The sequence below is a fragment of the Carcharodon carcharias genome, chromosome 16 (assembly GCF_017639515.1).
Source record: "Carcharodon carcharias isolate sCarCar2 chromosome 16, sCarCar2.pri, whole genome shotgun sequence".
NCBI classification, from domain to species: Eukaryota; Metazoa; Chordata; class Chondrichthyes; order Lamniformes; family Lamnidae; genus Carcharodon; species Carcharodon carcharias.
In genome coordinates this window covers 6,927,972-6,941,932 of record NC_054482.1, presented here as the reverse complement: position 1 = coordinate 6,941,932, position 13,961 = coordinate 6,927,972, and the positions used below count along the sequence as shown (strand labels likewise).

At 41.7% G+C, this 13,961-nt stretch overlaps 1 pseudogene; it reads left to right on the top strand.

Annotated features, from left to right (window-relative positions):
- Positions 1–2,624: 2,624 nt before the first annotated feature.
- Positions 2,625–9,823, top strand: LOC121289372 (annotated as a pseudogene).
- The last annotated feature ends 4,138 nt before the right edge of the window (positions 9,824–13,961 follow it).

Sequence of the window (13,961 nt, the reverse complement as noted above, 5' to 3'; positions counted from 1 at the left end):
CATGCCTTCATATTGACACATTTCATGAAACTGCAGTCTAAACCACATCCGATGTGTCCATAGAAACTGCCAATTGTGCCCAAGTAGAGCAGGTCAAGAAGCAAAGAGGAAATAAGCAAGGAGTGAATGCTACCACCCACATGTTCAACAATCAAATGGCAGGGCAAAATTAACAAACAAAGTTCTCCATCTGCATTCCTCCAGAGACTCACTGCAAAGGTTGTCCTTTCATCAGAAAACAAAGATAAAATGCATCAGTCACATAGACAAAGGTGAAGCACACCACACCTTGAGATAAAAGGAGACAGCTTGTGCCATGAAAGATGAACACATTGGAAATCTGTATTCTCTTGCATGGACTTGCTTCACATAGAGAAGAAATTCTTACACTAAATTGCAAATAAGTGTGGAACATTTAGGCAGGCAGGCTGGTACTCTTCAAATGATTGATAATGTTGGCCCACTGGCTGATGCCTTATTAATGTAACTCAACGATCCCACCAGTTCAACAACTCCTCTGACAACAATGATTTCCAGATTATTGGCCATTTATACCATGGTCGATGTGCCACTCCTTTTAGAAGCTGAGCTTCTTGAGAATCTTTATCAAACAGAAAGAACATGTCATTTAACCGGGTCCTCAGGACATCCTGAGGGGGGGATGGAACTGACTGGCTTGATCTACAGAGAGCCAGCATGGACTTGATGGGCTGAATGGCCTCCTTCTGTGTCACAATCACTCTGTGAATCTATAACATCCCAAAGGACTGTACAAGAAGGAGATTATTATTAAAGTACACTCACTGTTGTCATGTATTAAAAACAGATGCTAATTTGCTCCATTGCTATTTATGAGCAATGGAGCAAATGACCAGATGATGGTGTTGGTGTTGTAGGAAGATGTCCTGCTCTCGCTCAGTGGCAAGTATTCCACAAAATCCAATAAGACTCAAAACTGGCACAGGGATCATGATGCGCTCTTAACCATGCCCGTTGCTTCGATGCAAGCAGCACAGAAACCTCATGTTGCCTGTTTATTTAAATAATGATAACTTACAGCCTGTGCTGAGTACACTGTTGAGTGGCTGCACACTGGAGCAGGGGCACAATATTGTGAGAGGCTAGCATGAGTTCCAATGAGCTTGCATTATTTAGAGCCAACTTTCATCTTTTAAAGAGGAGATACATTTTGGCTGAGGCAGTGCTGGAAGTAATAGCAAAAGTGAGTTTGAACTGGGAAAGATGCAAGAATGGCACTGCAGCTCCAAACGTTTTTGATGTTACATTGGAGGCCTTCATTGAGGAGATGCTGTTGGGTAGAGATGTTATATATCCACAGGGTGCCCTCCAGACAAACCCTCAGAAGGCAGTGGGACCAGATAGCCATGCTAGTCAAAGTCAGGAGTCTCTCCCTTAGCATTTGGATGCAGTGATGCAAGAAATTCAACATACTCACACAAGTGGTCAAGGTCAGTAAATGCATTTTCAAATACTATGTCCCACCAACTGCACCACTTGCCTCACACTACTGCTCAGTGCACCGCACTCCCATCACTACCCTACCAACAATCTCTATCAATTATATCTCGTATTTCACATTAACTTGCTTCACATCACCTTCACACGTTTAGCACAGTTGCAAGCCTCAGAGCTTTCACACAGTGCCACCCATTCAACCATGACAGACACCTCACCCAAACACATTTCTCTACGCTCACTGACACTCTTCCCTGTCTCCTTCAGGACAAGATGGTGCTCACTTAGAGACTGCAGCATCTAACTTGAGGAGAATAGGCATGGCTGCATCTCCTTACCTACATGGGGGAGACAGATCTCGCCATCATTGGATTGGCTGTGACTAGATCCATGGCCAGCTGTCATGAAGATGACAGTACCTTCACACCTAATCTCCCTTCTCATATCCCACTTACCCATCAACCCACAATGTCTTCTGGTTTACAAGCTGTAGGTCATGTAAGCATGCACCTCTTACTTTCCCCTATTGCCTCACTGCAACTCTACACTTGTCACATTCTCCTTTCAGATGACTAAGAGCTGGAACCTGGACAGGCAATGGAGCAGGAGGAAAAAGTGGAAGAGGAAGAAGTGAAGTGATGGTGAAGAAACACCATCTCGTGCTCGCTTACTTGCAGCCATTAATTCAGGTAGCAACACTGCACTCACTTTAGAGGATAGCATTGAGATGGAATCTGTACCCGGTGAGATACCGAGTATGACTGGCCTGCAGCCAGGGCAAGGGGCAAGGATAGCACAGGTGCCAGTTTGCCAGAGGTGAGACAGCACACGAGTTCTGCTATGAAGAACTCAGATGAGGACTTCGCAGGCTGGCATGCACAAAATGTTGATGGGTATACACAATGAAGTGCTTGGTGCATTGGCAGATCTGCCAGAAAGCCTGTGGTCAATGTCAAAGAGCACGGAAGAGTGCAGCACCAATTTGTATAGAACTTTGCGTAGAGCTTGGTGTCCACTCTTTCCAGTGTGGAAGTGGTGGACAACTCTTTGAGAACACTTCCAGACCGAGCCCTGATGCAGCGTCTGATGGCTGATGTCTCAGCTCCCATTGCAGCACAGGAAAAGCCACCCAACAGCTGAGTGCTACAATGGAAGCTCAGACTGAAGCCATTGATGCCCAGCTTGCTGCCATCAGAGCCGTGGATACTAATGTGAAAAGGGGCCCCGCAGGGTGTCTCAGCATTCCAGCAATCCGTGCTCCAACAGAATACCAGGATTGTTGAGGCACCGCCTTGGGAGAGGCAGTGACCCCCATGGTGCATGAACCTGTGGTCCTCTCTCAGGATGCCAACTTTCATTTTCCCATCTCTGCCGCTTCACCAGTAACCCTGCCAGTGCAGGCTGCAGTAACCTATGCTAAGGTGGCAGAGCCTGAAACTGGGCCTGAACAAATGGGAATCACCCATCTGCATTTTGCATTGTTTACATCCACCTGAGGAAGCAGATTATGGCCTCGGTTTATTGTCTAATCTGAAAGATAGCACCCCCAGCAAAGCAGCACTCGTTCAGTACTGCAGTGTTGGATTATATGATTAAATTCAGACACAGGCTTGCATCCACAACCTTTCCACTTAGCAGCAAGAATCTTTCAACTGAGCCACACTGGAACTAATACTGATTCCTCAGGTTTTATTTCAAAGTCTGTAGTTTTTCTATAAAATTCTATGGTGTTAAAATTAGTCACTTCAGCTTTTGTTAAGCATAGTAATTGTCATTTTTCATCTATTCCGCATGCCTCTCGTTTGCCTTGATTCCAGGAAATTCGCTAATATTTGAAAATAAATTTATAATATGCCATGAGAGCATTGTTGCAAAGTGAACTTTTGCTCCATAGTTTTGTGCTCTTAAATTAATCCAGTAAATGCTGAAAAAAGAGACATGTTCAAGCTTTTCATTTTGCACTCATCAGGACACTCACAAGAATACCAATATAAGGGGAAAACAACAATAATTACTGTATGTAAAGAGAGTGCTGATTGGTTGGCAAGTGGAATTGCCATGGGGAATGCATCACTGATGGTTACTGACAGTTAACTGCCAAGCATTATTTGAAATTTGAACCAGGCAGCTTGACCCTGATTGGTCAAGGCATTGCCCTGAGGAATGAGTTAGCGAATGTCTGTCACTTATTTTGTTTAGCTGAAACAGGCGCAATGTCTGTACATGTTCTGTCTGTCTGCAAAGAGCAGGACCCTGTGTATTAATATATGTAGCTTCCAGTACATGAAAATGTGCCAAACGGCGAGCCCAACTGACAATCTTAAATTGGTTGTCAGCTTAATTCTCAGCACATTGAGGATTATTTAGCAAATACTGTCCAATCACAGAATCACATCTAATGTTGGACACTGGACTTTGAGTTTTGCAAGCACAGGCTGTTTGAGTACAGTCTGTACCTTGCCAGTTGAGAACAGGGGCTGGGACACGCTATTTGACATGATCCACCTGTCTTTGGGACGTATGACCTACATACCTAGAATCACACTGACACTGAAATTCATCTCCCACATTACTTATTTGTGTGATAGGCAGAACGGTTTTTTGGCTTGACAGCAGCATCCTGTTTGTGGCGAACTTCACTCGCGTTGCCATTGCATAGTAGCAGCATGAAACAGCTAGCTTCACCTGATGCTCAAATGTTTGAGCTACCTTACCAGGGTAATCTGAGGTAGACTGGACACTTTTCAGGGCTGAAAGTGGCGTTCCGTCTCTCACACAAATGAGTAATGTGCTATATGAATTTCAGTGCCAATGTGATGCTGGGTGTGTAGGCCGTATGTCACAAGGATTGGCGGATCATATCAAACAGCATGTCCCAGCCCCTGTTCACAATGGGCAAGGTACAGACTGTACCCAACCAGCCTGTGCTTGCAAAACTCAACACACAGTGTCCAACATTAGATGTGATTCTGCGATTGGACAACATTTACTAAATAATCCTCAATGTGCTAAGAATTACGCTGACAACCAATTTAAGATTGTCAGTCGGGATCTCAATGTGGCACATTTTCATGCACTGAAAGCTACAAGTGTTAATACGCAGGGCCCTGTTCTTTACAGACAGAAAGAACATGTACATACATTGCACCTGTCAGCTAAACAAAATAAGTGACAGCCATTCGCTGACTCATTCCTCAGTGCAATGCCTTGACCAATCAGGGTCAAGCTGCCTGGTTTAAATTTCAAATAACGCTTGGCAGTTAGCTGTCATCAGTGGCGCATTCCCCATGGCAATTCCACTTGTCAACCAATCAGCAATCTCTTCAGTTGCAGTATATATTGTTTTTCTCGTCCTTGTATTGGTATTCTTGCGAATGTCCTGATAAGTGCAAGACAAAAAGCTTATATGTGTTTCTTTTTTCAGCAATACTCAAGTTCTGTACTACCAAACAACTAATTATAACATTATTCTAATTCCTCATTTCCCTAGTGAATTTTTGTAGAAAATATCTTACATGCCTTCCCTTTAAATTGTATATCCACTTGATAATACTTCAGTTATTAAAGCTCGTTTACAAAAATAAAATCCTGTAGCTGCAGTTGCCAAAACTCCTTTTGTATTATAGCAATTGCTAATGAATTATAATAGTTCTCCAAGAACAGCCTTTATATAAAACGTGTGTGGTTAACATCAGCCCCTTACTAAAAGGGAGGAATTAATCCATACTTCAAATATAATTTAATTGCACATATGTTTAATGCTCAATGGAGTGTAGCAAAATTGTTACTCAGCTAATTATGTTCCATTCCAACCTTTAATTATTGGCTTATGTTGTGTTTCTCTACTTGAGCAACAGTGTTTAACACCTACAATTATTTTACCGACCAAAATACAACTTACCAATACTAATTGCCAAAGTATACTTAATACCTTCAAAAAATAACTTTGTCACCAAGTGCTAATGGAAAAACAGGGCCCAGGAAGAAGGAAACTCTACTTATAAGCAATGGAATACTTCAAACACTGCCACTAGATGGTGTCCAGTTGAAAATGTTGTTAAAGTTATGGCTGAACGCGTCTTATATCATTAACCATAGCAAGTCTGCATTAAAATTTGATAGTCAGGATAGCTTAAGCAAAGGACTTGTACTTTAAACAATGCAAAGAGTGGTGAAGTAGCTAATGTTTGAGACCAAATCACAAATATACAAATTCCACCGGGATGTGCTTTGGATAGCAACTTCTTTTTAAGAACACGTTTGAATAAGTACTACATTTCAAAACATCTTGCTTATTCAATAATCCTCTTAAATTAAGTTTGCAAGCATAATTTTTAAGTGCTACAACTTGCCTAAATGGACTGAGCTCACAGCTTAAAAACAAGCATGATTTCTTTAAAAGTAAAAGTATAAACAGAAAAGAAAAAGTTCTGGTAAAGTAAAACCTACAAGCAAACTTTCATATATTACGTCACAACATCTTGCGACAACACATCTATTGGTCATATCGGAATATCTGACTACAGTAGCTGGGGCATTTAATACGGACAATGCAACAACAGAAAGGAATTCTACATTTGCATTCATGAAGGTTAATAATAGGCAAACAAGAGTGTAGATATTTGTTAAAAGCAAAAGCAAAATACTGCGGATGCTGGAAATATGAAGCAAAAACAAAAAATGCTGGAAAATGACTCATGCAGACGTGAAACGTGAACTCTGTTTATCTCTCCACAGATGCTGTAGATGTGTGTTTGCTGCATACCAACAATAAGCATATTTATCTGAAATTGCTTGCTCTGTACTTTTAATGCAGAGGCTAAGCAGTTTAAAATAAATTGGTTAATACTCCTAGTGAGGTAGCAAAGGAGTTGAGACAGATGCATGGAGTTTCCATTCAACTACCCAGCTGTTTAAATGCAGTTTCTCTGATATCAGCAAAATTGGCGCAAAGGCACAGAATTTTAAGCCCAAATTGTGTTCAGAGCAGATTGAATTTCTGTGATCTTTTGCGCTGGTTTGATTTTTTAAAAAACATTTACAAAGGAATGCACAACAGTACCCTAATCTCACCAGAAAATAATTCTGTATATTTTTATAGCAATTTTCATTTAGATTGCTCACAGTTAGTTGATTGACACTGTGATTTAAAATGCTTATTTTTTTTGTTATATGCCCATTTGCCAGCTGTGTTAATCAGATATTACAGGGTCACCATGCTTAAATATATCAAGGAACACTTTTGAAAGCAAAATTGCTTGGAAGCATTGCAGGCTTGTAAAACCAATCCAATTATTATTTTAATTCATCCTATTACGGTTACTAATATTAGTGATCTGAATTCATACATTCAATCTATTGAATAAGAAATAGATACCACAGTTGACCTTCTCCTGGTGAAATATGCAATGATAGTTCGTTTTTGTAAATTAAATCCAAACCACCTACTAAACAGATAAAGGCAGATAGCTCACCATTGGTATGTTATTCACCATTCTTTCAATAGTCACATCTGGAGCCCACACTTTTGGTCTGAATGTCACCAATTTATTATTCAGCAAACCACTGAATTGACTCATGTATCCTCTTTGCATACCATGGGTATTCAGCATTCTCAAAGTGTCTCAAGGGAACTTATTGGTTCTTGTTCGTTTAAGATTTCATCGCATCAATTCATTGTGCAACTTCCCCTTTCTGCCTCCTGTATTGCACCTGCGTGTCATATGCTGTCGTCTCCTGTAATGGTTGAATGCCACAGGCACAATATGTTTATACACATTTTTCCACAGTAAACCTGACACCTTGGTTGCTATGCTGGCCACTTTCCTTGGGAACCATCTCTTCTAACAACTCTAGAGAGGTGTTCCTGATGACTAAATATGACTTTCTTTCCCTTTATTCTGTCTTTATGAAAGTCTCAGCTGAAGTCCATTCTCCAATTCAGGTCTGGGTATTCAGGGAAGGACTGTAAGAAAGCTATTTCACAGAGAGCCGCTTCATTTAAAAAATGAGGATATTGTACCCTTGGCAAGTGATATACATCACTCTTGATTCAATTCCTTTTACAAACCACGCACCATTTTTACAAAGTAACATTCTTCAGGGGTGTTGGGCTCTGTCTGTTTAAAAGCCCCACAAGAAGCAAACACAGAAACAACCACAGTCTTTGTGACTACATTTGCAAAGTCTTGTTTGGTAATGGCCGGGATATTCCGATCAGCGGCAACGAGCGCCATAAATTCCCCCGATCCGACGCTACTCCACATTTCTTCTGGGATTTTCCGATCCCAGCTTTTCCAGAACTGCGCAGTGCAGCATCCATCTGGGAACTCTGTAGGAGCGGAGTGGACTTGGGAGGAAGACAGGACACATTCCATTTTACAAAATTTGATATTCTATGATGAGTTTGCATGTCCAGTTTTCAATGGGTTAGTGAAGGGGTGAGTGGATAAATGAGTGAATGGGTGGGTGGGTAAGGTGGTATGGTGTGTAGGCAGGTAGGTGAGTAAGTAGGTATGATGGGTGAAGTGGATAGGTGGGTAGGTGAGTGAGGTGGGTAGGTGAGTAAAGGAGTAAGTAGGTGGGTGAGTGGGTAAGTGGTTAGGGTGGGTAGGTAGGTAAGGTGGATGAGTGGATAGGTGGGTGAGTAGGTAGGTGAGTGAGATGGGTAGGTAGGTGAGCAGGTAGATGGGTGAATGGGTAGATGGGTTGGGGGATAATCAGGCCTGGTTGGGGGGGGGGGTCGGGGGGTGGTGGGGGGAGGGGTGTAGTGTGGTTTGGGGTGTAGTAAATTCAGGGGCAGATGGCCAAGTCATGTAGGGGTTTTGGTCGGGTAGTCTGGGAATAATCAGGATTGGGTTGGTGGCATAATTGGGAGGTCACGGGGGAGTTGGGAGAGGCAGTGTGAGTGATTGGGGGTTCAGTTGTGTAGTTACCCAGGCATTAGACTAGATTTAAATCTGTCTAACATTCCCTGGGTAACTAGCCAGCAAAGTACCGTGGAACGGTGCCAAGTCTCTAACTCAGAGTTGAAGACATTTGTTGAGGGTTCTGGGATTAGGGAAATGTCCATGTCATGATAGCGGATCATAGCTCTGAATTACCTATGGACAGATTGAACTGTTTAGGTAAGACATGTTTTATTTTTTAAAAAGGACATACAAGCAAAAGTTGGCTCAGACTGTAAAGTAACCATTTGCTTGAAAATTCCTATGTGGATTGTAATTGACTAACTAGCACAGAGGGAACAGAATGTCGCACCTAAAAAGGTATCAAGGCCTCTTTTAGACAGGGGAAGAGATGCAATGCAAAAAACTGATTACTATCTCAGAAGAAACCACCTCATGTTGAGTTATATCTCAGACTGGAATGAACTGAGTTGAAAGAAAGCTATTGCTGGGCAAAAGGTATGTTTGTTTTTCCCTTCCAGGAATACACGAGAAAAGGAGTTAAATGTAAACTGCAACCCTAGTCTCTGTATGCTAGCTTTTGGTGTCCCAAGCCTGGGTGTGTGAGGGTGTGCTGTGAAGGTGACAGCGGAAGAACATCTACTAGGCATTGCTGCACTTGCAGGTAAAAAAAGTCCTCTCTCTCTGATTGCTGGAGGCAAGCCACAAGTCGGTAAAACCACAGTCAAAAAGGAAACAGGGCAACTCCTTCAGCTAACCTGCAAAACCAAGAATCTCAAATCCACAGCTCAGCTGCCAAAGTCAGTGCTACCAGAAACACCCGACCTAACGGCCACAATGTTCTGCCATCTACTCCTCACGGAAAAGCCAAAGACTGAATCACAGATCATTTTTTTAAACTTTTATTTCTGGACTCACTTCTCATTTCTAATCTGTGTGTATATGTATTGCATTTTTAAGGGCTGTGAGGATGCCGCTAACAAGCAGATCAACCTAGAGCTCTATTCTTCCTATGTTTATCTCTCCATGCCCTCTTACTTTGACCGGGATGATGTTGCCCTGCGTCACTTTGCTGAGTTCTTCCAGGAGCGGTCACATGAGGAACGGGAGCACACTGAGAAACTGTGACATTCCAAAATAAATGTGGAGGTTGGATCATCCTGGAGGACATCAAGAAACCAGAGCAGGATTTGGAGGCAATGTAGGGAGCTCTGCTGATGGAGAAGAATGTGAACCAGAGTCTGCTGGATCTACACAAACTCTCCTCTGGGAACACTGACCCTCATCTTTGTGACTTTCTGGAGACTCACTACTTGGATGAGCAAGTGAAGAGGATCAAGAAGCTTGGAGATCACATCACCAACCTGAAAAGATTGGGGGCCCCTGAGAATGGCATGGGAGAGTACCTGTTTGACAAGCTCACCCTGGGGCAAGAGTGACTGAACTGACTGCAGGGAACAAGCTTATTGCTTGTATAATTTGAGACCTTGCCCTGAAGCGATTACATTGCACAAGGAGCTTTTGGGACCTGGACTTTATTGTGAAATGTACTAACAGTAAATAAACTCAGCATTGGATTAAAAAAATAAATTCTCTCTTTCTTTGACTCAAGAAGGCCTGGTTAAAAGTTATCCACAATGGAATGGATTTTTTTAAATTAACCTTGTTGTGACCAACCGAGGGGGTTGAATAAAGAAGGGGAGCCAATTCATCCTTCCTCACCCGGGAGCATAACAATTTGGGCTACCTCACCTGGGGACATAACAAATTGGGGGAACCTCACCTGGGGACCGACCGTGGCACCCATTGGAAGTTGAAACTTCCCAGACAATTCCCATGAAGGTCCGCATGTCAGGACTTTCGCAGGGTCCGACGTGTATCTTCCATCGTACATCCGAACTCCGACAATCCGAAGGCCAAATATTTGGGCTGATGATTTGAGAATTGCTCCACATGGCTGCATTAATTATTCTGCTACTGTACCTTTAAGATCATTCCTCATATGGGAAAAGTGAGAAGTATTTAATTATTATAGGAAGATGCAGTGCTATGGGGACACGGTAGGGCTGTGGATTGTTCCAGCAAAAGAACCAGAGACACAATAGGCTGGATTTTAACTTTCCAACTTGCTGGTCGTGGCAAAACCAGAAGGCTTCAAAACACAAATGTCAATGGTTTTTTAAATGCATTTACATCTGATTTCTGGATTTCCTGACTAATTAACATGAACAGGCACAGTGACCACCTGCACCCATGTATTTCAGTCCAACTATTTAAAGAGACCCTGCCAGGATGATATTGAAGTGTTGCATGAATGTTCAAACACAGCCAAATCCCGCAACAATGAAAACAGAAAACACCAGAAATATTCAGCAGGTCAGGCAGCATCAGTGGAGCCAGAAACAGAATTAACATGTCAGGCCGATAACCTTTCAGCAAGCCCCTAGATCAAATTAATCATCATGGCGACTTTCTGTTAATTGTACCCATGTGCGGGTCTTCGAGTTCACTTAAAATTAAGCTGCTTTTTTTAAATGCAAGCACACTAATAGGCTTGTATGTGTGTATATAACATTATATAATTTACTTAGGAACTGACTACAGTACGCCATTGTAACTAGCAAATAGTTTTGTTGAGTGTTTTTGAAGTCATTTTCAGTTATTTAATATGGATTATTCATGTAGTAGACCAGACACTGATTGAAAAGGCTTATTTTTTGTAATAAGCTAATTTTCAATGGTATTAATCAAACTGCAGCAAATTACCATTCTTAAACAAGCAAAACAAAATGTTCTGAAACCCTGTTGAGTGCATTGGTTCATGGCAGATTTTATATTCGTCAATATAAAAATGAGTTTGAGCGGAAACTTGAGAAAAGGAAACATTTCTCAAAGTTAGTGCAAATTTAGGGCACAGTTTGCACTTGGATCCCTGATTATTCATTCCCAAGGCAGAACTCCAGGTTCACACGTTTTCCAATGCCTCTCACTTTGAAATGGTGCGACCACTTTGCTGTATTCCATAATGTTCTTCAGTATTTCCTTAAAGGGGGCTGGAATTAGGATGCTGAACTGTGGCAATTTAAATCAGTCAAGGTCGTACAGCAACAGAGCCTGAACACCCCTGGTGAAAAAAAACAAATTTAAGGGCAATGAATGCAGCCTGTGCCAAACTAGTTGGGGCTCGTTTAATGAATATGGGAAGTCACAATAAAAGTCCTATGAATTAAGCTCAATAGAAGAATAGTCCTTTTGTCCAATCGTGTGGTGGTAGCAGAGACACTCATATTTAAATAGATGCATGTTATAACAGTAAGCTCTTGTGATCCTTCTTGCACTGGGACCCACGGACCAGTTTGGAGTCCAAGTTATATCCAGTACTCTGCAGAGGTCTCAGAGAACATCAAAAAGGATCATTCCCAGGCTGGAGGCTCCAAATATTTGAGGAGAGGTTCACACTATCACGTCCCAGTATATTCTGAACTTCAAACTAATTTCTGCATTTAAAAAAAAACTGACCAGAAAAGCTATAAAAACAGCTGGTCACCTGAGGATCACCTAACTCCTCTTGTGGATTGAAACCAGTCCCCTGTCACAAGAGGCAACAAAAGGAACCTTTCAGACTGATGTTGTATCAACAACCCTTCCATGAAACTAAGTCAAAAGGGTGATAACAATTGAATGGGTTTTTCAAAATACAAAGGCACTTGCCATCTCAAACTCCCAAGGTGTAAAATACACAGCACAGAATGTTTAACTGACCTAACCACACCTGTTATTTGGAAAAGGGCTTTGAACTTGTACAAATCACATGATGAGACAGCCATACTTTCTGTTCGCTTTTAAAATAACAGCAAGAGGCTGTCCTGCAGACAGAGTTCCACCAGAAATCATTGCACCAGCTGTAAATCATCCAAGCAGCCAAAGTAATAAACAGCAATACCTTGAAAGCGGCAGAAGGACTCCACCCCTCCCCCACAAAATGTTTTAGCTTTGAGTTCACCTGAGAACCGGCCTCCTGGAAATTCAACTACAAGAAGCCTCATGGCTGACTAAGAATCCTCTACTTTACAAGACCTTCACTTTAACTAAAGTATCAATTTCATCTAAAAATCTACAGGCCTGCCATGAGGAGACTGATGCAATTATAAGTTGCAATTGCATTGTTTTACCTTCATCCATATCAAATCATTGTGTGTATGAGATGTTGCATATTAAATTCCAGGGCAAGTGTGTGATAATAAGTAACCTTGTTTATTCTAAAACTCACCAAAAAAGCTTGCTGCTGGAATTATTTAAATTGGGACACACATTTCAAAGATAAGAAAAACACATATCTCAAACATGCTGATCACAGACAGTAAAAGGAGATACATAAATTGTTTTTCACTAGGGAATAGATAACTGAAAGAAGACTTGATCCAGGCTTTAACAGTGCTGAATGGCCTGGATAATTTTTTTTTATTCATTGACAGGATGTGGGCTTCACTGGCTGGGCCAGCATTTATTACCCACCCCTAGTTGCCCTTGAGAAGGTGGTGGTGAGCTGCCTTCTTGAATTTGTCTCCAGCAATGGGCAGGGGAGTGTGAAGAGAGATATATTTCCTATAATCCAGACACCCAATGAAACTCATAACTGTCTAAGTAAGAGATATTAACAATGCAAAGTACTGGATTTTTAAAATGTATTCTTTCATGGGATATGGGTGTCACTGGCAAGGCCAGCATTTGTTGCCCACACCTAATTGCCCTTGAACTGAATGGTTTACTAGGCCATTTCAGAGGCAGATAAGAGTCAACCACATTGCTATGGGTCTGGAGTCACATGCAGACCAGCGGATTTCCTTCTCTAAAAGACATTAGTGAACCAGTTGGGGTCTTACAACAATCAATGATGGTTTCATAGCACCACCTTGATAATTACAGGTTTATTAATTGAATTTTAAATTCCACCAGCTGCAATGGCGTGATTTGAATTTATGCCCCAAAGCTTAAGCCTGGGCCTCTGGATCACCAGCCTAGTGACTTTACTACCATCTGCCTCATGCTATTGAAGCAATGGCTGCCACAGACAGACACACCAAAAACCTTTTGGAAATACACAATGGGTGAAGTATTTCAAGCCAAGGCTGGCCAGCTATCAGAGAGAGAGTGTAAGTGACACAGAATCAGGAGATTCTTCGGCAGAGACAGAAGGCTGCCTTCTCATCTTTTTTCTCTTTTTAAATAAGTGTTTCATCCAATTTGAGAAGCCAACTCTACCAGAAACCTACCAACGAACCAAGATTTTGTAGTAATTGCAATATGTTCTACGTCTGAGTGCATCCAAGAAACCAGCTAACCTAAGTCAGCCACAACATTTAAAATCTATGCTGCAAGGAAAATCAAAGGACATTAACCGCATATTCTTTCATCTCTTTTTTTATTGGACTCTAGCTTCCCTTATTTCTGATACCTGTGCATGTGTCTGTGCATGTGTGTATGTGTGTGTGTGTGACCTAAAGACTGCATGAGGGCTGAATGCTTGACCTGCATTTTTATTATTTTTCTTGGGCTTAGTGGTTAATAGATTTTCTT